Source organism: Rhinatrema bivittatum, chromosome 8 (genome assembly GCF_901001135.1).
Source record: "Rhinatrema bivittatum chromosome 8, aRhiBiv1.1, whole genome shotgun sequence".
Classification (NCBI taxonomy): Eukaryota; Metazoa; Chordata; class Amphibia; order Gymnophiona; family Rhinatrematidae; genus Rhinatrema; species Rhinatrema bivittatum.
The window spans coordinates 265,871,558-265,894,992 of record NC_042622.1 but is presented as its reverse complement, the minus strand read 5'-3'; the positions used below and the strand labels follow the sequence as shown (position 1 = coordinate 265,894,992).

The following is a 23,435-nucleotide window of genomic DNA, read 5'->3' as shown; positions in this document are numbered from 1 at the left end:
GCCGAGATTAATCGACCCACATCCGAATAAACCACCCCTCCGCTTCTATGAAATACTCACCGCAGGCCGTCCCTCAACGCACTGCCGTGGCATAGAAAAAGAAAAATATGGATTTCCAGCGCTTTTCGTACAACAAGGACGGCTCGCCTGAGGCGGAGCAGCGAGAGGCAGGCTCGGGCGATGCTCAACATGGCGCCGACTCTCTTCCTCCATTTACCAACACAGACGCCGCTCCCCCCCAGAGCTCTTTAATCAGCCAGGTTCGGAGCGCCCCAATGAGGGGCTGAGTTCAGGGAGGGGTTGGCGAGTTTGCGGGCTGACATCAGAACTTACCATCGGGAGGTGATTTCGCACATGGAGGGGCTTAAGGAGGAAATGACCACGATGGGCCACAGAAGAGATGACCTGCATACCAGATTGGATTGCCAGGCCTGAGATGCTTAAACATAGGGGTGGGGCCGAGGAGAAGGAAGACGGGAGCTCCGTTGAGAGTCCTGTGGCGTGGAAGAGGCCGAGGACGCCTGGGGAGAGTGCCGGGGACGTTGGGAGCTAGTGCCTGCGTCAAGGCCGGAACTGGTGGAGGGCAGCGCAAAGGTGAGCAGGGACGGCCGCAGCACCAACACGGCCAGGACACGCAACCATTTCTATATATGCGGATCCATCGCAAGCCATGTTGCAGAACCGCGCTACTCACTTCGGGAAATCACTTTATTTCATAGAAAGGATCATATTAAATACCGCTGGTTGCATCCTTTTGGACTCTCCTTCTCCCAGGAAGGTGTCTCCCACAAAATATGCTCGCCGACTGAGGCTCTCTCCATTCTTTCACCACGTGGCTTCACCAGCACAATGATCCACGCCAGTCCGTCCAAATCATCACCTGCCAGCCTCCCTACCCCAGCTTGGCAGAGAGCTGGTAAAAGGAACAGCAGGCTGCGAAGGAATTCGGGCGTATCCCAGCATAGTCAAGCCTCAACCTGAACATCTTGCTGTGAAGGACTGCGAGTGAATCAGTACAGCACTGTTCTGACCCAAATCATCCGCGTATAGACCGAAATCCTGCTACTTTGACTTCAATATGGGGATTATAGCCCGTGGCTCTCTACTATAGGAGGTTTCTTATAACATTTTATGGTTCTTATGCTAACGTTATAAGTAGGTGGTGGGGGGATCTCGTCCCCATCTACAATGTTAATGCCCCCCAGATTGGGAGAGTATGACGCCTGCAGGGAGGGAAAGGCAGGCAAAAGTCAGTTGATTGGGGACAAAACACGCCTTCAGGGGTTTAATGCTGTTTATTGGTTTTATATTGTATTTCTCACAAATATTTCTCTAAGTATTGCAGGAGTTACCTCATCCTTATTAGTATATACTAACTACCCTGGTTCTTACTCTATACTAAGTTACCTATTGTTGTTGCTACCATCTGCTGGTGGAATATACTACCCATATTCGAACAGGGGTTGAGTTCATTTACTTTAACTTATACCCATGGATCACACAAATGGCTAAAATATGTATCACATCTATAAATGTTAAGGGGTTAAACTCACCCCAAAAGAGGAGCCTACTGTTCAGGGAACTTGATATAAATCTGCCCGAAATTGTATTTATCCAAGAGACCCATTTACCTAAGAGATTTGAACACCTTATGAGCTCACCCCAACAATAAATTTGCGAAATAAACTGGGGTCGGCATACTATTTTTGCATAATTTGATATCTGAATGCTCCTTTTGTCTTTCAGACCCCAAGGGCCAGTATCTATTGCTTCAAATTAAAGTCAATGGAGTTCTCTATACCCTAGTAAACATTTACACTCCTAATAGAGATCAGGCTGTTTTCTTTCAGGAACTCCACCAAATTTTACTACAACACAGCGAAGGCTTGTTAATTCTGGGGGGTGACTTCAACATAGCAATTTCTCACTATTTGGAATGGATACCTCCAAGGGGCATGCGCAGGTTGCAAAATTACACAGCAGGGTCCTCAAAGATCTCATGAACGATTTGCAACTCGTAGACCCTTGGAGACTCCGATACCCACACTCCCGATCCTATAGTTATTATTCCAAGCCTCACAATTCTTATTCCAGAATCGATTATATATTGGTGGCTAAATCACTTTATAAACAAATTCAGAAACCCAAGGTGGGCATTATCTCCTGGTCAGATCATGCCCCTATTTATTTAGATCTTATTACACAAGGGGATAATGGAGGAAGGCGGTTTTGAAGACTTAACGATTCCATATTGAGTGATTCATCCTATACACAAGATATTTCCCAAACTATCAAAGATTTTTTTCAGTACCAATGCCAGCTCGGTCGATTTCCCTGTAGTGGAAACGTAAGAACGAGGCAAGTTCACAGTTGCGAGATGAGATACGCCTTCTCTCAAAGCAACATATTCAAAGTGGGTCCCCATTCATATTGATCCAACTCAACAAAGCCAGAGAGGATCTCCATAGATTGGAGGCAGAGAGCATAGCTCATTCCATGGAACTATCTCAACAAGAGCATTTTGAAGGAGGTGAAAAGGCAGGGAAATTGCTGGCTAATAAGCTGAAAAAAATTACCTTTCAAATTATATCTTATAAATTAAAAATGAATCTGGCCAGCTATTATCAACCACGTCAGAGATTAGACAGCAGTTCCTTAAATTTTATCAAACCCTATATCCTGCTGAATCCCAGGTCACCCCAGAGGCAATACAATCATACTTGAGCTGCATATTGCTTCCTCATTTCACTATGGAGATAAGGGAACTCCTCAATGCTGATATCTCTTCCTCAGAGCTGTTACTAGCTATTAAGGGTCTTAAAGTGGGAAAGGCTCCTGGCCCGGATGGACTTACTGCAAAATGTTATAAGTCCTTTGCCCCTCAATTGGTTACACATCTGCAAAAGTTATTTAATCACCTACGGTTGGGTGGCTCTTTATTACAAGATTCTAACATTGCAGGTATTACAATCATAGCCAAGCCAGGTCATGACCCCACACTATGTGGTTCGTACTGACCGATATCCCTGATTAATCTTGATTTGAAGCTACTGGCCAAAATTCTAGCTGACCGGTTAAATGAGTTCATTGCCCATATTATTCACCCAGACTAAGCTGGTTTCATACAGGCAGGAAGGCCAGCGACAATGTCGGAAAATCATAAATATAATTTGGGGGGGTGCATAACCAACAACTACCTTCTTGCTATTGACGCAGAAAAGGCCTTCGATATGGTGCACTGGCCTTTCCTCTTTGAAACTCTGAAGGTTATGAACTTTGGTCATTCTTTTTATAATTGGATCCAGGCCCTCTATAGTAACCCAAAGCTTGTCTGAAAATAAATGGGGGATACTCAGATACTTTCAATATACAATGGGGCACCAGACAAGGTTGCCCTCTCTCACCCATTCTATTTGCCATATTTTTAGAACCCCTGGCCATTTCCATCTGTAATAATGCTCTCATTGAAGGCTTTACCTTAGGGACAGAGACCTATAAGCTCTCTCTGTTCGCAGATAATATCCTGTTTACAGTCAGCAATCCTCACTCGTTGCTGAGGGCCATGCAGTTTCCGGCTTTAAAATTAATTGGGAAAAGTCAGAAATACTAAATGTCTCGTGTGATTCCCCAACTATAATGTATTTGAAATCCAACCATCCATTTAAATGGGCCCAGTCCAAGATTAAATATTTAGGGGTAAATCTGGGTAAACATATATCTGACCTTTTCCACCTGAATTATTTCCCTTTGTTTCAGACGATTGAGCGGGACATGGACCGATGGAATCGCCTTACCATTTCCTGGATCGGCAGGATCGCCGTTGCTAAGATGATGAATATCCTGCTGAGACTGTTATACCTATTTCAAACCCTCCCAATTCCACTGACTTGCACAACTCTCAAAAGGTGGCAGAAGAAATTGCTGTGCTTTATCTGGTGACATCGCCCCCCCCCCCTAGGGTGGCCAGGTCTGTACTATTTCAGTCCAAGATTGATGGGGGATTGGGCCTACCTAATTTGCCCTGGTACTATGCAGCATCGCAGCTGTGCCCTATCATTGACTGGCATCATAATCCAACTGTAAGACATTGGGTTCAAATCGAACAGATCTGGGCAGGAGACATGCCATTGCAAGCTTTGGTCTGGCAGCCTAGGCATATTTAGCGACCCTGTCCTAACATGGCCCCTACTACTAGGCACACATTGAATGCTTGGTCTGCCTGGAAGCACAAATTGGTAGACCCTGCTTCCTATTTTTACTCATCCTTTCTCTTTCACAATACTACTTTCACCCCAAGCATGCATACCCTATGTTTTTCTGAATGGAAAGCATTTCCTTTCAATGATAAAATAATCTATTTTGCTGATATGCAGGTCACCCACGATATGCCACATTCTGAATTCTTATCTTACCTTCAGATTGCCCACTTCCTAGCTTCATTGCAGAAGCAATCCCAGCTGGCCCCTAAGAGATCCCTTGTTGAGGGATATTGCTCTTAACCTCACTAGGTAAAGGGTCTGCTATCAAAAAATGAATAAATTGTGAAATACCCGGGAAAAGAACAAACCCTCTCATATCACTGCTTGGGAAAGGGATTTAGGTATATCACTCCCTGAAGAACAATGGTCCCTAATATTCTTGAAGACCAAGTCCGTCTCAGTCTCCTCCTCCATAATGGAGCATAGCTATAAAGTACTTTTTAGAAGATATCTAGCACCCCATCCGCCTAAGCAAGTTCAGTCTGAAGCTCAGTGGGATGTGCTGGCGTAGTTGCTTATTCCCAGGTTCCTTTCGGCATATGTGGTGGGACTGCAAACATACCCAAAGTACCTGGCAGGAATTAGCCATTCTTCTTTCAGAAATTCGAAAAATACCCATCCAATGAGCTATAACACATGCACTCCTCCACTTGCAAGATGAGGCTCTCCCTCCTCCCACTCAAATTTTTATTCAACATTGTTGTATTGCAATGAGAATGGAGATGGCTACCTCCTGGAAAAGACCCATAGGCCCCCACCACCTAAGAAGTTTTGAAGCAATTAGACAAAATATGCACAATGTATAAAATAACAGCAGCCAAACACCATCGGATGGGGCAAGTTCCATCTAGTCTGGGCACCTTATCTGACCTGGAGACAGGCACACCCCACATATAGCACCTCTATGATTAGCTACCCAGGACGTTAACACAGACACAATTGCTGGTCCTCTTCATACACATATCTCGAGTCTTTAATGTGTTATCAAGAGTGAACTCCTGTATATGTTGTTATTTACAATCATTTGTATAACCCGATGCTCGGAAATACAGCACGAGGGGGGGGGGGGGGGGTTAAGGGGAAATAGTTTATAGTATTTAAATGTCATCCTTGATGTCTGTTGATGTATAAGCCTTAGGCTTGTTATCTTTTTCAAGGATTACTATAAAAATTATAAATTAAATTAAAAAAAAAAAATGGTGCCATCCATCTGGAGGACAGCACCAAAGTGATGTCAATTTGCCACCTTCCTCAAGAGTAGATGGCACCATTTTGATGTACGGCTGTAGAAATATATGGAAGACACCAAAGTGATGTCATATCAGTGCCGTCCTTCAGGGAGATGGTGACATTTTTAAAGGGATTCAGGCAGGAGCGATGCCTTGGGACTAGGCATCAGCGCTGGGCCCATCCCAGTGCTAGGCTTTGAGGCCGGGCTCAGCCCAGGACTAGATCTTGGTACTGGGCAGCTTTTTGGTTGGGGAGGCCCAGCCAAGGCTGCTGGAGGCTTGTTCTTTTTTAATTTAAATGCCACAAATATGAAAATACCTGAAAATGTTGAGGTATTTTCATAGGAGACTATTCCATTCAGAATGTATCAAAAAATGGATTGATTGTATTTTTGGCACTCATCATAAACAAGTGCACATCTATAAAAAATCAACAAAAAAAAGGTTGAAGCTGAAACCTTTTTATTAGACTGCAATACAAGTTCTGATCTGAAGAGAGTGCAGCACTCAAAAGGCAGTCACAAACATATACTAAGCTAGTTCAATGAAAAGGTATCACTCTTTCCATTAAGAAATATCAGCTTTGTAGCAAAAAACAAACAAACTGTGAATCAAAATTATATAGGGATTGGAAAAGTTCTGTGGTTGAGCAAAGGCATCTGTCTTTGCTTCAATAGATCTCCTCCCTCCACCACAGTATGTTGTAGAGATTTGCATTCAGATGATCCAAAACTGAAAATGTATCCAAATGAGATGATTTTTTTTGGTTCGGTTTGTTGCAATTGAACCAAAACTCTGTAGTTTTTGGAAAATTTCTCAGGGCATTTGTTTTGGCAAATTGCGCACAAATTGCAAATTGTTGCGCTGGTGGACCTTGGACTGAGGTGGAGTTGACGCTACCTGTGGGGAGGAACTCCCCAGGTCCTCACCGTCAGTAGGCGAGGCTGATGAGGAGCAGGGACCCCGCTGGAGCTTCACCACTACCAGCCCATGTTCCCCCCTAGATCAAGCCCTCGGATGCTGGGGCCGGCTGGACTTACTTGGGATCTCCGTAGCAATGGAAGTCCAGGAGAAGGAGGAGGTGCTGGAGAGCAGGCCAAGTTCAGGAACAGGGCAGCAGAGTACGACTGCAGGTCCCAGGCAAAGGTCGAGGCAGGCGGCGTATCTTGTGGTCAGTATCCGGTCCGAAGTCGAAAGCCAAGGTGATCCAAGGAACAAGGGAGAAGGCCAGGAACTCAGGACATGCACGCCTTTGGAGAGAGAGAAGACCTATTGCCAAGGCAAAAAGCTGGAAGCAGGGTCCAGCCTTATATAGTGCTGAGGTGATGATGTCATCTGGAGGGGCCGCGGGCATTTTCCTGCTGCAGGCCCTTTACATGAAGAAGAGAGATGCGCGGGCGCCTAGGAGGACGCCGGACACAGAAGGGAGTCGGCAGCGTCAGTCTGGCGGTTCAGGGCTGGAAGGAAGGCAGTCGTGGCTGCGGCGACTTCCCCCGCCGCTATCGAGAGGCCCGGGGCTGGCCTGACTGTGCTGGTGCGGCGTTGATCGAGTGAGGCTGGCCGTGGGTTCCTGCAGGTCCGAAAGGGCTTTCGAGTGGCTGGAGGGCTACTACTGAGACCAGCATTGCGTTGCTGGGTCTCCTTGGTGCATGTGGGTCCAGGGGAGGGCTGAGCCTGCTCGGTGCCTGTTCCGAGTTCTTTGCTTTAGCTCCACTCCTGCTTTGTTCCTGCTCCTCCCGTGCTTGCACGCGCTCGCCTTCCACTGTATGACTCGGGGGCTCCTCTCTATAGTCGTTCCGTGGTTCAGGTCACGGTTGAAACACAAATTCCCTTATATTCTCTCTCACACACATGCTGACTGGCTCACATGCTCTCTCTCATAGACATGCTTACTGTGTCACATGCTCTCTCTCATAGACATGCTTACTGTGTCTCACACTCACACTCTTGTTCACACACATGCTCACTGGCTCTCTCATATACATGCTCACATATGCTCACTGACTCATTCTTGCTCATACACATGCTCACTGGCTCACATGGCTCTCTCTCATAGACATGCTTACTGTGTCTCACACTCACACTCTTGTTCACACACATGCTCACTGGCTCTCTCATATACATGCTCACATACGTTCACTGACTCATTCTTGCTCACACACATGCTCACTGGCTCACATGCTCTCTCTCATAGACATGCTTACTGTGTCTCACACTCACGCTCTCTTCACACACATGCTCACTGGCTCATTCATTCTCTCTCATATACATGCTCACATATGGTCACTGACTCATTCTTGCTCACACAAATGCTCACTGGCTCACATGCTCTCTCTCATAGACATGCTTACTGTGTCTCACACTCACACTTGTTCACACACATGCACACTGGCTCTCTCATATACATGCTCACATACGTTCACTGACTCATTCTTGCTCACACAAATGCTCACTGGCTCACATGCTCTCTCTCATAGACATGCTTACTGTGTCTCACACTCACACTTGTTCACACACATGCACACTGGCTCTCTCATATACATGCTCACATACGTTCACTGACTCATTCTTGCTCACGCACATGCTCACTGGCCGACACGCTCTCTTTTATCCTCACACTCAGGGATGAGAGACAGAGGTGAAAACAGAAGGCTGGGAAAAGTGATAAAAGGGAAGATGGAGGGTTGGGAGAGAAAATACCTACAGTACCTGAATGTAATCCACTGCGAAGCGCTGAAAAAAGTGCAAAAAGTGGAATATAAATCTAAATAAAAAAATAATAAAGAGAGGAAATTGAGGTATGTGGAGAAGAGCTGAGGTTATTAATGGCTGGAGAGAAGAGGCAGGAGGAGGGCTGTGGGAGTGGGACAAAGTGACAGGGGAAATGGAGGCTTAAAATGATGATACTGAGAGAGAGATGGCGAGGAGGGTAGACGCTATGGGGGAAGAGACAGGCAGAATCAGGAAAGACCGAGAAGTCATATGGAAGACAGTGAAAAGTGTCAGAGAGAAAGAGAGAGAGGCTTGGGAGAGAATGGAGAAAGGAAGAGACATATTGAAGGAAAGGAAACAAAAAACGAGGACCAGGAAAAGGACTTACGGGACAGGCAAACTGAAACCAGAGGGAAGAAAACAGGGCACAGTGAGAGGAAGAAAAAGACAGGGAACAGAGGTAAGAAGCATTTGTTTTGCAGTATAACAAAATGGATCATGCAACTCTTGGAAAGGTAAATTACTGGTGTACACGCTGTGTACATGCTTTTTAAAAATTCAAGGTGTGATAACTTAGTGCGGTCCTGCCCTGCTCTATTTACCTCTGTTCCCCTCACTATTTAGCATAGTCTATATTGATCTTCTGCATTTTATTTTGTGGGTGGAGGGGAAAAGATTGTATATTGGTGTAACGTTTGCTTCTTCCTCTCTTTCCCTAGCTCCCTGAAGTCAACAACCCCAAATTTAGCTAAATGTGCAGATCTGCATTGTCCTAACCTGTGATTTGATTGCGAATAGATTATTATGTTCCAGTAATGATGGCATGCAGACTCCAGGAACCATCCTGCTATGAAACACATTAGAAATGTGCTAAAGATTACACATCAGAAGGATCCCCAGGTCCCTAACTTTGAATCTGTGCCCTGCCCTCGCCTGTATCTTATTGCCCACCCCCAAAATAAAATGCTGGCAGCCAGGCTTGATGGAGAGCGGAGAGTGAGCAGGAGATGGAGGAGGCTCTGGAGAGCAGAGAGTGCAGAAGAGAGGGGCAAAACCCAGTAAGAGAAGAGATGCAGAGGAGCAGGATAAGGTACAGGGTCAGAGAGAGAGAGAGAGAGAGAGCAGAAAGACTGCCCAGGGGAGGGCTGAGACCTGGAGAGACCAGGAACTGCCCAGGAGAGGGAGAGCAGAGTGCCAAGGGGTGAGCGAGGCAAGAGGCACAGCCCCGGGAAAGCAGGCAAAGGGCCTAGGAGAGGGGCAAGACCCAGAGGAACCAGAGACTGCTCAGGAGAGAGACAGGAACCGGGAGAGAGGGCGAGTAAAGACTGCCTGGGAGAGAGGCAAGGGCCCGGGAGAGAAAGCAGGCCTCGAAGAGCCGGCCAAGGCCGAGAGAACATAGCAGAGACTGCTCAGGAGAGGGGCAAGATCCAGGGGAGAGAAGGGACTGCTGAGGAGAGGGGCAAGACCAGGGCATCAAAAAGCTGGATCTCTAGTTTAATATGTGAACTGGGGACAGAAAATAGCTAAGAGTCTTATTTATTTATGTATTTATTTAGAGGTTTTTATATACCGATGAACGTTGGGAACATCTCATCGGTTCACATAAAACATAATTCAGCAAGAAGCGCTTTACGGTATAACAATGAACTGTTGGAGAGAAGGAAGGTATAATAATTATCAACAAGTTACAGAAAGAAAGTCATGGCATGTAACGGAAAGGCTGGACAGTGTCATTATTTACACAATTTACAATACCGTCACTTTTTACAAAGGAGGCATTTTTCTTCATTTCTCTAAATCAGAAGAAAACCTTGCATTCTTCCTCTCCAGTTCCAGTGGGGAAGACAAGGGAGGGGAAAGGGTTAAGCACGCCACTTTCTGGCAGGGTTTGGGGAATGGTCCAAGCAGGAGCCGCCCTCTCGCCACAGGGGCAGGGCGTCAGGTTTCTCCTCTCCCTATTCCGCGGGATCCTTCCAGGCGCGCAGACGCGGCTCGGGTGCACGGTGAGTGCCGAGCATCCCTTTCCTCTTTGGGGGGTGGGAGTGGGGCTCCTGCCAGGGGGGCAGCCCTGTCCGAGGGACGCCTGAGGTCTTGCAGCCTGGCGGAGGGAGAAGCTCGGGTTCCACGTGGAGCTCCTGGGGGGGGGGGGGGCGCGAGCCTTGCTCAGGTGGAGCCCGGGCAGCGGATGCAGGGGTTCGCTGCTGGCCCTCTGCCTTTCTCAGCAGCGCACAGGTATTTCAGTCTTCAGTGACATTTTTTTTTTTTGTATCCCGCCTCTCCACGATTGTAAGCAACCGTACGGCTAACGCAAACTGTGCTGTGCGGTTCTTCGGGGACGGGCTTTGACAGTTTAGTGCAGGGCTTTCGCAACCTGCCCAGGTTTTCAGGATATCCACAATGAATATGCATGAGCTATATTTGCATATGCTGGCTGTGGGGGTCCCAGGATAGGTTTTGGGACGCCCCCCTGGTTTAGTGCATAAGCCAACTCTGTATGCATTTCTGATGTCTGCCAGTAGTACTGAAAAGCCCAAGGGGCTCACTGGCCGAGCTTGCCAGCTTGCATCTGATTTCAGTGGCGGGCACAGAGAAACGCCTGCATGGGGGACTGTGACTATCTGACAGATGTTCACTGGAAATCCCGGTGACGCACAGGTACTCAAGGCTTCCACTCTGCCTTCAAATTGTGTTCCCCACCGCATTTTACAAGATGCCAACGGAGAGGGGAAGGGAGCATTGCTGTGGTTTTTCGTGGGACTCTTGCGGCTGGGTTTGGAGAATGAGAGGCCAAATCTTTTTGGCTGAGGTATTGCGCTGTGCTTTGGAGGCTGAAGAGTGGCACTGCTGGAAGTCATACTGTAGCAGCAGGAAGCCGGAGCTTGGAGGTTCAGGTGCAGATATGTGATATAGGTCCACGTGCAGACGTGTGGTATTCAAATATGGGGCCTCATTTACTAAGCATTTGTCCCATAGGCACAGAATGGGGGAAAAGCGGGAGGAAATCAGGCCCATAGGTTGGATACAAGCATTTCTTTCAAGCTGTTGTGGGAAGTCACACAGGAAGGAAACATCCACCTCTCCTCCCCCCTCCCAGCCCTTCCGCAAGCTTGCAGCTGTTCATGTGATAAAGGTATTGAAAATCTTTATTTCTGCCTTTGGGCAGTGGCGTCAGTAGTTGATGAATGATTTTTTTGGCCATTGTATTTAAAACTGCTAAAAGACACAGCTGGGGCTTGAAGGGAAAGAATGAATAGATAAAGTTAGGAGGGGGAGGTCTGGCCATCACCTGCTTTTACAGCTGGGCTGGGGGCCTCTGGATTTTTTTTTTAAGGTAAAGACCTTGCTGGGCAGACTGGATGGACCATTTTAGTCTTCATCTGCCATGGTTTAGTATGTTGCTGTGTTATGTGAATGCTAAAGGGTGTTAGCTAGCTCCAGCGCTGGGATCCTCACTCTCACACAGCATTGCCAGAGGCTCTTTCAGTCCTGCTTTTTGACCCATTGCATGCAAGGACTAGTAGTTCAGGCTTCCCCCCACTGAGTTTCCTGAGAAGAATCCGAAATGCAAACCCATGCATGCAAAGGGGCAAAACCCGGACTGGAGCAGCCTGTTTGAATTCTCCAGGAGTGAGACTGTGACCCTATTCCTACATGGCTCATTATTAGTAAAAAAAATCTATTCTGACCCGAGGAAGGGAGTATTCGTTCCCAAAAGCTAATCAAGAAATGCATTCTGATTGTCAATGAAGAGGAATCACCTTCTATATTTTAGGGGTTTTTTTTCTGTTTACTTTTATTTCCATATTCGTGGTAAAGTAAAGGTGTAGTGCTATCTCCCCGCTGAGAGCTCTACCCCCCCCCCAATACGTTTCAGCTTCTTTCCCAGACCGGACTAGGGTAACAGCCCTTGCAGCTGGCTTGCCTGATAACCTCCCTCCGCCCACTTGCACAACTCGGCAGCACAACTGGGCAGCAGGCCCCATCTCCAGGCTGCCGGCTCCCACCCCACTGCCCTGCTGGCACGCCCTTGCTTTCCTGCTCTCCTTGGCTTCCCATCAAAGGCTGAATAATACTCAAGCTGTTAACCCTTACCTATCAGTGCATTCCTGATCCCCTCTCCCTTCTCCCGTGGCTCCTATCATCTCTCCCCTTGTTTCCAGTCACGTACTCTCTTCTCCTCTCCTACCCAATGACCCCTCCTATTGAAAAGCCACGTTTCATTTCCAAGCTCTCTCCCCATTTAGGCCCCACCCTCTGGAATAAACTCTCCTCATGTGGCCAGGATACACGCGCACTCTCTCTCTCTCTCTCTCTTCTTTGAGGTCTATAAATTAAAAACCTATTTGTTTCCCCCCGGCCTATTCCAACACAATCCTTTTGATTTTGCCTCCAGTCTATCCTGGAACTCAAACATCAGTGCCACGCATTTCTGTGAAAAGCCCTGGTCACTGTGCCACTTAAAAACTGAAATAAAAGTAATTTTATAAACGTATGTGGCCTGTTTAATCAGGTTGCAACATGACACCTGTACAAAGCTGATCTACAGTGCTGTTGGTGTACAGGATTACGATGTCCCTACCCGAAGAGCTGTACCCCGCGTCTCAGCTCTGACCCTGGCTTTGCCACTGATTCTCTGCCATTTTCCCTCCTTATGTCAGTTCATTATACAGTGATAACCAAGTTCAGAAATTAACATTCAATTCATGCTAATTCCAACCCAGAGGTGGCTGCACTGCATGTATGAACCTGCTTGGATTTTCCTTTCCTTTTATCTTTATAACATAACAGGCAGGGTGGTGACCACATTTGAAGAAGTCAAGAAGTCCTGATATTCTGGACAGCTATAGTCCAGGGTCAAATACACTGGGTTTTTTTTTGGCAAATTAATTAAACAGAGGCTACTAGTTGACAGTCAGTGCCGGGACCAGTTTCAGTCAGATGTCTGGTTGAGCGACAGCTCTCAGAGTCTTTATCAATGATATCAGAAGGGAGTTAGATAAGGAAAAGGCCATTATCTCGAACTGCTGGAGGTTTCTGCGCATTTGCTGCAGCAGGACCATCCCGCATAGGGACGGTAACTTTAAAACGAGCTCGCGTGTGCCCACTTACACGCTTATGTGGGCACGAGCGCACAGGCGCTTGAAGTTTAAACTTGCCACGCGAGTTTGTGCGTATAATTTAAAATAAGCCTAGCGTGCGTATGTGTGCTGAGCACACTGTGCTCCCAATTTTAAGCAGTTACGCAAGGAAATGTTATTTATGTGTCTTTCCTTGTGACTTTTTGTCTTTTACATGTGCAAGTGAGCACATTTTAAAACCTGCACGCGTGAAGGAAATAACCTTGACCACTTAATCCATGTTATGGCAGTGGATCCTTGGGCCGAGGGGGAGTTGACGCCACCTATGGGGAGGAGCCCTCCGTCGGCTGGCGAGGCTTGAGAGTGACTGAGACCCCGAGGACCCTTCACCACTACCAGCCCTCGTTCCCCGCAGGTCGAGCCCTTGGGTGCCGGGGCTGGCTGGACTTAGGTGGGGGTCTCAGGTACAGGTAGTCTCGCGGTCCAGAAGCCAGGCAGAGGTCAGGGCTGGCGGCGGTGCTCGTAATCCAGCGGTCAGGCGAGGGTCAGGGCAGGTGGTGATACTTGGGGTCCAGTAGACAGGCAAAAGCTCAGGGCAGGCGGTAATACTCGAGGTCCAGTGGTCAGGCAAGGGTCAGGCCAGGCGGCGATACTCGTGGTCCAAAAGGTCAGGCAGGGGTCCGAATCCAGAGAATCCAGGCGAGAAGACAGAAGTCCGGGAAAACCAAACAGAAGGAGAGTCAGGAGAAGCCAAGGCAAGGTCTGAGGGCAGGCCTTGCCTAGATGTAGCCCAAGACCGGAAATGGAAGATTGGGGCAGCGCGTGCTGCTGTCCCTTTAAAGGGAAGGAGGAAGCACGCGCGCGCGCGCCTAAGGCAACCAGCAGGAGGAGCTGCAGCCGGCCGGGCCATGCTGGAGGACTGCATCCGCGGGGGAAGGGCGGCACGGGAGTTAGCATGTCCGCCGCTGCTCCCCACCGAGACCAGGACACCGGGAGCCAGGGGAGTGCCGGCGCGACGCCGGTAAGAGCAGGGAGCCCGCCGCGGCCGGTGCCCCGAACAGTCCACCAGTTTGCCCAGTCTATCTCTAGGTCAGTGCTTCTCAACCCGGTCCTCAGGGCACATCTAACCCAGCCAGGTTTTCAGGATATCCACGGTGAATGTGAATGAGAGAGATTTGCATGCTCTGCTTCCATTGTAGGCAAATCTCTCTCATGCATGTTCATTGTGGATATCCTGAAAACCTGGCTGGGTTAGATGTGCCCTGAAGCACGTTGTTAAATAAATCAATACCCACATCCGACAAATGAATGCCAGCTGACCAATCAAGACCCGAGCATGCATCTGCCCAATCATACCTAATACCAAAACCCCTTTGCCCCTCTATCCATGACCCCACTTGCTTATTGACTTTTTTAACCCCGTGCTTCCAAAGAAGCTGATCTCTAAACGTCCACCTCAGCACTATGTCCGACCACCCAAAACAAGTGCCCGGCGTAATATTTATCAAAAAGGCAAAATCCTTCCGGGCCGTTGCAACTAACTCCCGACAGCACCATGTGCTCACGTCATTACCTCCAAGTGCACCACAAGGGCTGCTGGACATCGTCGCCTCTTCCGCAAATCCCTGGTAATTGGCAGAAACTGATTCAAAAGCATCCCGCAATGTCCAAATCAGCAAACTCGTTTACCTTGCGATGAGAGACCTAGATGAGCTATGTAAGGCCTTGCCAAAACCCTCTCGTGAGCCCAATGGATGAGTGAGTGGCCCACGAGCCAGGCACACCCATGGTCGATGCTACCCACCCCTGACCCTGCAAGAGACAAACAAAATTAACCACTCTTATATCAAAAACCCTTTTCCATAAAAGGCTTATGTCCCTCTCTCAAATGTAGAAAACAAACTCCTTAGACTGCCATCGACCAATACGTCTGATCTTTTCCTCAGACGACCCCGCCTCAGCTGCACCAGTAGCCATGCCTATTCCAAAGGAATGTGTTTTATACGACTTAACATCCAAACCCAGCCTGCCAATAACAAGGGGCAGCATGATGCTGGCAAACTGATACCACGTCAAAGGTAATCCATCAGCATGCACCAAAAAACGATCAGCCTGATGTGGCCTTACTCTCAAAAAAGCTTGCGCACACTGCGCTGGGCAAATCAAAGTATGAGCCGCGCCACCCAGCCAAACCCACTGTCTCCTGCCCCTCTGATCAATACTGATGATGAATACACAAACGCGCCTAGTCATCCAAAATATATAAATAAAAAAAAATAAAAAAAATATGCACGCGTAAGTCCATGGATTTGCGTGCGTGCTATGTAATAAAGTACATGCGTGTTTTTGGTTTCGCGCACACGTTTTACTGGCACATATGAGGGACATGCTGAGGCAGGGCCAAGTAGTCCACGCGGCAGATGCTGTTTCATAAGAGAAATGCGCGTATAGTTTTATCAAACTTATTTCACGCTTTCCCACCTGCTGATTGACTAGCGCGGGCGAAATTGGACTTGTCTGTTGTCTGCGGTTTTTGGGTTGTGAGGCCTGGGTGAACTGGTGGGGGTCTGGGGTGAAGTGCTGGAGGGTCTGGGTGAACTGGAGGCGGACTGGGTGAATTGACGGAGGTATCAGAGACCTGGTTTGTTCAAGGGCTCGCATTGAGTATTTTCAAAACAGAATACGTGCATACGTTATAAAACAGCTTCTTCCGTGAATAAAGCAGAGCTATTGTGCTTTCATGTTATATTTTTTACATGCCTAAAATGTATGCGCAAAGGGCCAGGTTTTAATACCTATGCGCGGGCGTAGATTTGTGCGTGCAACCCGGTGCACACAAATCTACGCCCGATTTTATAACATGCGCATGTTATAAAATTTACGCGCGTAGGTCTTTTAAAACCTGCCCCATATGTTTTTAAAATAGGCAGAGAAAATAAGTGCTTCGGCTGCACGGTTTATAAAATACCAGGATAAATCTCTGCATTCACTTATGAGGGCAAATATGCTTGAAGGTTTGGCTTCCTGTGCGTAAGTAGCATGTACTGTATGTGCAAAAGCAACATTTTGCAAAAGCCCAACGTATGCAGTCCTAGCAGTGTCACGTGTAAACGTGAGAGAGAACACAAGGGGCAGCTTCGGATCGTTCCAGGTTAGGATTCAGAAGTTTGTGGAGAAAGGTGCTTATTTTGTAACAGCGTACATTACCAACCTTGCCTGTACATTTTTACTCCTGTTAAATTAAATTGTAGAAGTGAATTTGCACTTGCCTATGGTCTGCAGATTTGACTTGGGAGGTCTGGGTTATGTGGTAGAGGGTCGGGCTGAAGCGCTGGGTGAACTGGTAGATGTCTGGGGTGAACTGATGAAGGCATTGGTGAGCTGGTTATTCCACCTGCGTGTTCAAGCAAGTACTTTCATAAATGGAGTACGTGCATTCTTTATAAAATGCATATCTCTGCTTATAGCTCAAGGCTATTACATGCACATGTTACAGTCATTAAACACATAAAATATATCACATAACTTTTATAAAATGGGTAGAGAAAATCTGCAGATTTCTGCATTACAAATAAGCACGTACTTTCGGAGCAGAAGTATTTTATAAACTGTGCACAGTTTGCAAACACTGCTATAACACCTGTTTATGCATGTATTTGCCGACTTAGGCAGCCTATTGAAAATGACTCCACCTATCTTTTATATTATTATATTATTGCTTTTTTTTCATGCTCCTCACTGGTTTTTCAGGTTTTTGAGGTATTTGTGTTGGTATTCCATACTAGCCTCAAGCCGTTTTGCTGCGCTGTGTTTTTTTGTGTGTTGTGCTTTTTACTGTTCTTACATTTTGATGGTTGATTCTTAGAATTATTTGATGGCTGATTCTTAGAATTGTCGTGTTCATATTTTATTTGACGTGTCTCGCCTTGTGCTCTTGGGATGGCATGACAGAAATGAAACAAATAAATAAATGGCCCAGCTGGTCTGCCGCGTTGTCTGTCTGTCTGTCTGCGAGATTTTATTTTCCTTGCTAATATCTCAATGTGTCACAGTGCAAAAAAAAAAAACCCTGCAAATTGTTTGCCAGCATTCATAACTCTTTACCTCACTCTTATCTCTGGTGCTTAGTTTGTGTCTGAGGGTGACTTTTAGCATGTAGAAGTTGACGTAGAGCTACGCCAAAAAAAAAAAAAAAGAGAAGAGGGCAGATCCATGACGAACTGTGACTATCTACATTTTTTAATACATCCACACTATGTGAAAAGGCTCAACTGTATTATTGCCATGCACATTGACTACACAGCACCAAGTAGCTGCGCTACAGGATCAGCTCTGACTTTCGAGCCCAGGTGGGTGCAGTGGCAATGACTGGGGGGAAGGAGAGAGAGAGGGAGAGGTGCCTCTGATGAGTGGCGTGAGGCTAGCTCTGTGTGCCGTGAGTCTGGGGTGCAGAGTCCCCGCTGCCACTCCGCTGTCTTGACTCCTGCAGCTGAATAGAGCTTCTGTTTCTATCCATATAATCTGCATACATCGTCAAGGCCTGACCTTCGGCAGAGCTCCACACGAATCGTGCGTACGGCTTGCAAGGCCAGGCCCCCAACTCGCAGCCTTTGCTCGAAAAGGAAAGAATGAAAAATAAAATCTAGCAGCAACTCTACAAACTCCCGAAAGCCTTTTCCCCAGGCATCCTTCATCTTAGTAAAACAAAAACAGTTCTCTGGTCTTAAGCACAAAAAGACACCCCATATTGTGACCTCATTCAGCTTTTATGTTGATGTCCTCCTGGGGGTATAGGACATTTTAGCTCCGTCTCCTCTGAGGCCTCCTCAGTCTGATCTGGCCAAATCTCATAAACCTTTGCTGCTGGGGATAAGCCCTCTTCTGACCAGAACCCATCCAATCTCACATCTTTCTCTGGAAGAGGTTAGAATCTGTGTCCTCCCTACACACAAGGACCTCAGCCTTATCAATTAATCCAGGTCCTAGGCAGGTAATCCGAGAAATGTAATCTTCTTTTGACTCTATCTCGCTCTCCTATATACTGCTAACTGGAGCACCCTTAAGGTGGGAGGTAGGGACTCACCACAATATGTATGCCTGATTCATGTCAAAGAACAGAAACAGTGAGGGCAAGAGGTGCATGGCCTCTGCCTGAAACATGCCTGACATTAATGTAGCAAGCCACTGTAATCCAGGTTCCTGCCCCCATGAGCTTATTATGTGTTGGAGCCTTACAAGGTGGACCTAGCTGCACCTGGATCTGAGTGATGTGTTTTGGACCTGTCAAAAAGGGATTTTAAACCCTGAAGAGTCTGCAAGTCGCCACAGCCAAGGTGAAGGAAAATAAAAATACATCAGAACCCATGTGCGCGCTCCTGTGAATGATGAATGTTTTGCAAGAACCAGCATCCAGCATTCATAATGTTAACAAATTGGGAAAAGAGCTGTATTGTTTAGCCTGCCCAGAGAATAGCACTACATAGCCAGCAGAGGAGGAAGCCAAAGGAATGCTGGGAGACCATTTAAGGTAGAAAAGGTGCAATTTGGCTGGCTCTGTCTGTATATGAGAGGCAGGGACAGCAAGGAGTAGGAGTCAGGAGCCAGGAAGAGAGAAGTGCAACTGGCAGCTCTGCAATCAGTTCTTCTCCTGAAGAGCTAATTATTGAGACAGAAGACTGTGCTCTGAGGAAATAGAGAGACAGACAGCTGTTCTTGCTTCATAGCTGAGCTACCTGTAATGAAGGCAAGGCAAGGCTGGAGACATGGAGAAGTCCTGAAGCAGCAACTCACACTACCTAGGGGTAGTAGATTTATTGCTGAGGTGAGGAATGAGAGCAACTCCTTTAAATAGGTCCTGGTTGAGGGGCAAAAAGGGGGAAATCTTTGACATGTGAATTCAAGGTACTTAAGAAACACAGTGCCTGAAGGTGATGTTGTAAATGTTCCTTTTGCTTTGATTAAAATTGGTTGACATGAAATAGGTCCTGGCATCTGACCTCATCATTGGGCACTGCAAGCCTTTTCCCACCGTGGGCCCTTTAAACTAGGACGAATCCCGTGCATGCACACCTAAGTGTGTCTTGAGGTGGAGCAGGGAGCGGCGGTGTCTAGCTGCGTGGCAGAGGAGTGGTGCCTTTGTTCCGAGCGGCTGACCGGGGAATCTGGGTGAGTGTGCTAGTCATGGGATCGTCCTGCAAGCCACCAAACTAGTAACACCTTTCAGGTATCTGAAGGTCTGTATCTTATCTCCCCTGCACCTCCTCTCTTCCAGGGTGTACATTATTCAGATCCTTCAGCTTCTCTCCTCACAAGTCTTCCGATATTGCCCCACACCATTTTGGTCACCCTTCTCTGGACCGCCTCCATCCTGTCTCTATCTCCTTTGAGTTATGGGCTCCAGTACTGAACACAGTACTCCAGGTGAGGCTTCACCAAGGACCTGTACAAGGGCATTGCTACATCTTTTTTCTGGCTTTAGCTCTTGCCTTGTCACATTGCCTCGCCTCCTTCAGATTGGTAGACACTGTCACCCCAAGGTCCCTTTCCCAGTTCATGCACATTAGTCGTCGCCTCCATCACAGACAGTTCTTTTGGGTTATTGCACCCCAGATGCAGGACTCTGCACTTATTGGCATTGAATGCCAGCTGACAAATCCTTGACCAGGCTTTCTAAAATCACTGTTCATGCTCACTACTCCTTCAGGCGTGTCCACTCTGTTGCAGATCTTAGTGTCATCTGCAAATAGGCAAACTTTACCGTCTATCCCTTCTGCAATATCGCTCACAAAGATATTGAACAGAACTGGGTCCCAAAATCAATCTCCGTGTTACTCTGCTTAACACCTTCTTTCTTGAGATGAGGTTCCAGTTACCATCACCTGCTGTCTCCTGTCAGTCAACCAGTTTGCAATCCACGCCACTACCTTGGCACCCACTCCCAAGCTTCTCATTTTGTTCACGAGTGCCCTATGGGGGAACGTATCAAAAGCTTTACTAAAATCCAAGTAAATAACATCAAGTGCTCTTCCTCAAGCCAATTCTCTAGTCACCCAATCAAAAAAGTTAATTAGATTTGTCTGCCAGGACCTTCCCCCTGGTGAATCCATGTTGCCTCGTGTCCAGGAATCCTCCTGACTGTAGATAGTTCTCTATCCTTTCCTTCAGCAGAGTCTCCATTCATTTTCCCACCGCCGAGGTGAGGCTAACCGGGCTGTGGTTTCCAGCCTCCTCTCTGCTCCTGCTCTTGTGAAGCGGGACCACCATCGCTCTTACGATATAGTCTTTATATGCTATATTCATAAGTGTATGGTGTAGCAGAACTGTGCATTATATGCTAAGATAGTAACTTTCAAACTTTCAAACTTGGGTGCCCATTTGCAGGCATAAGTCAGCCCGCACCCAGGGCCTTGGCCGTTTCATAACATACACGTGCATAAGAGCTCATGTTATAAAATAGTGAGGCTGCACTTACATGTGCGTGCAAATCCCACTTGCACTACATAAATCGGGTGGGAATTTTAAAAGGAGCACGCGCCCACGCCATTCCCAGCTTTCCAGTTCATCCACCAGTTCACCCAGTTAACAGATAGGTCTTCCGACCCCCCACCCCACCCCCACCGGTTTGATAGCCTCCACTCCACCCAATTACCCCAGACTCTTCAAACCCCCTCAGAAATGGCGCGATCCTTTCATTAATTTAATGACATGTTATCCTGAGCAGAAGTAATGTCATGCGGCAGAGGCCCTCAGCACACACCGGGGCGCGTAAGTATTTGCGCGCACATCTCTGGCTCCTATCCCGACACGCGTATCTCCCGCCCCGCGGGAGATACGCGTGTATCCGAGTGGCTTTTAAAATCTGCTCAGCGTGCATGAGCCCGACTTATTCCCACATTCCCTAATTAATGTGCATGCTGGGCTTTTAAAATTCCCATATATATATATATGGTAAAAGAATTCTTAAATTCAGTCTCTAAATCTGAAACGATATATTCTATAGTTCTGCGCACCTCTGAGTATGTGTGCAGTTTGGTATGTGCGGGTCCGTGAGTATGAAGACCTTTAGAGGGATGCTGAATCACCTGGGAGAAAAAGGAAGGCGTATACAAAACATAAAAAGCGTTTTTTCACCCAGTGTACGACTAAACTGTGGAATTTGTTGCCAGCAGATGTGGTAACAGCAGTTAGCACAGCTGGGTTTGAAAAGGATTTAGGCACGTTCCCAGAGGAAACGTCCATAAACCAATCATAGGTATGTAAACTTGGGAAAACCATTGCTTATCTCTGGTTAGGAGCAAAAAGGACTGGATCTTATTCTTTGGGATCCTGCAGGGAACTTGTGACCTGGCTTAGCCGCCCTCAGAGGGCCAGATGGACCTTTCGCTTAACCCAGTTTGGCTTTTCTTATGTTCTTATGAATTCCTCCAGGAGATGCCTGGCTGGTGTGAGCAAAGGAAAAGCTTAACCCGATATTTTAGAAAGGATTATAGGTTTAGCAGTCTCATCATTTTCTCCTTGTTTCTTCTATAGCAATTGTGGAGACTTGCCTGCAAGTTGGCAGGGTAAGCCTCTCTGTTGGAAAGGTTCGCCAAATATGGTCTCCTTAGGACACTTTGCTCCAGATTTTAGTTATCTGGAAGAGTCCTAGTGTAGTTCTAAACTGGAATCAAGACTTTGATGCAAGAGCTCATCATGGATTGTATCCAGGGATCTTGCTCTTGATTTGAGTCTTTGCTGGTGATGTTGGCAAGGAGTGGAAACAGAGCCATGTAACCTCAAAACAAGAAGTTGTACCACAACCAAAGAGGTCTACTGTCTGTAATACAGAAATGTTCATAATGTATGAATCTGGGGAAAAACACACACACACCCATACCCATACCCATACCCATAAACATTCTTTTCCTTCAGAAAGTAAGCTACAAACATTTATTGCCACATTAGGTGAGAATTACTCTTCAGATCATCCTACCATTTCATCAGGAAACTAGCTGCAGTGACTAGAGTTATTACTTTATTTACTTATTTGGAGGACAATATAATAAGGTACACTTATTTTTACCTGCAGTTATGTGCACAATTTGTTTTTGTGTGCACACTACTCCCGATACAGCAAGGCGTTTTTTACACAACAATGTGCATACAGGTTAGTACCCTCCTTTGTAAATCTAACAGTAATGAAGGCATTAGCTATTACCACTCAGTGGAGAGAGATGTGCTGGCTTAGCTCAGGTTTTCCTAGCACTGGAAACTTAAAATTTAGGGAAGGAAGAAATTGTGTGAGGGCCTCAACATTAAAGAGATCTGTTAGAAATACCCTATTGCTCTGGCAGAGTCCTTGTAATCCCAAAGAGTTTACAGTGAAATTGCTTGGCGCTCCTTAGTGCTCCACAAGGTGAAAACTGCAGACTGGGACCCCGGCTGAAAATGTTTATTGCCTTTTAGGGGAAGAAACGGCGATACTTTATGGTTCAGTTGTAGTTTCGTGCATACTAATCACCATGTTGTCAATATTGGGATGACCATCACACTTTTTTGGAGATGCATAGGTAACCCCTAAGGGGATGCAATGCAAAACAAATCTAAGCTTTAACGGTGTGACCAAATCTTGTTCCATCTTCCTAGGTGTATGATGGCTTGTGCCCACTAGCCAGCAGTGGAGATTGCATGCTAAATTATACATGCATGTTTTAGCTAGACCCGTCCCTCCAGCATCCCGCTGTCTCATTAAATGTCGCTGGTGCAGTCATCATAGGCGTTTAATATAAAATATGAAACGTTTCCCTAAAAATCGCCAAATGTTTTAAAACCCATAAAAACTGGTGTTCTTCACATTGCTTTAATGATCATTACTTAACATATGCTCTTCTTGGATGAATATTTGCATAATTTATTTTTTATGATTTCCATAGCGCCTGTTGGCTTTCGGGCATTGCTCCTTAAACCAGGGAGTTCAAGGAGCCTGGGTAAAGTGGAGATACTTCAAGGTACTCCCATGGGTGTTGTGGTTTTTGTGGTGCTTTTCTAATCGATCCCTGCAGATGCAGACATGTGAGGGCCTGCCATAGGGAGCAGCCCACCTCCCACATGGGATTGTTCTTTCACGGGCGGTCATTTTGGAGAAGGGGCCCCATGTGTGCACTCTGTTCCCTGCAAAA

At 46.9% G+C, this 23,435-nt stretch overlaps 1 protein-coding gene across 6 annotated transcripts in view; it reads left to right on the top strand.

Annotated features, from left to right (window-relative positions):
• Positions 1 to 10,143: 10,143 nt before the first annotated feature.
• The window catches only part of LOC115098359 (excitatory amino acid transporter 1-like), a 142,571-nt gene continuing 129,279 nt past the window's right edge, over positions 10,144 to 23,435 (top strand). For 3 of the 6 annotated variants that reach the window (XR_003858476.1, XM_029614903.1, XM_029614909.1), the window contains exon 1: positions 10,144 to 10,203. The gene's annotated coding sequence lies outside the window, so the exon portion shown is untranslated. Of the gene's footprint in view, positions 10,204 to 10,412; positions 10,433 to 23,435 lie in introns of those variants that run through there. The other 3 variants (XM_029614906.1, XM_029614905.1, XM_029614908.1) reach the window with 3 other exon arrangements.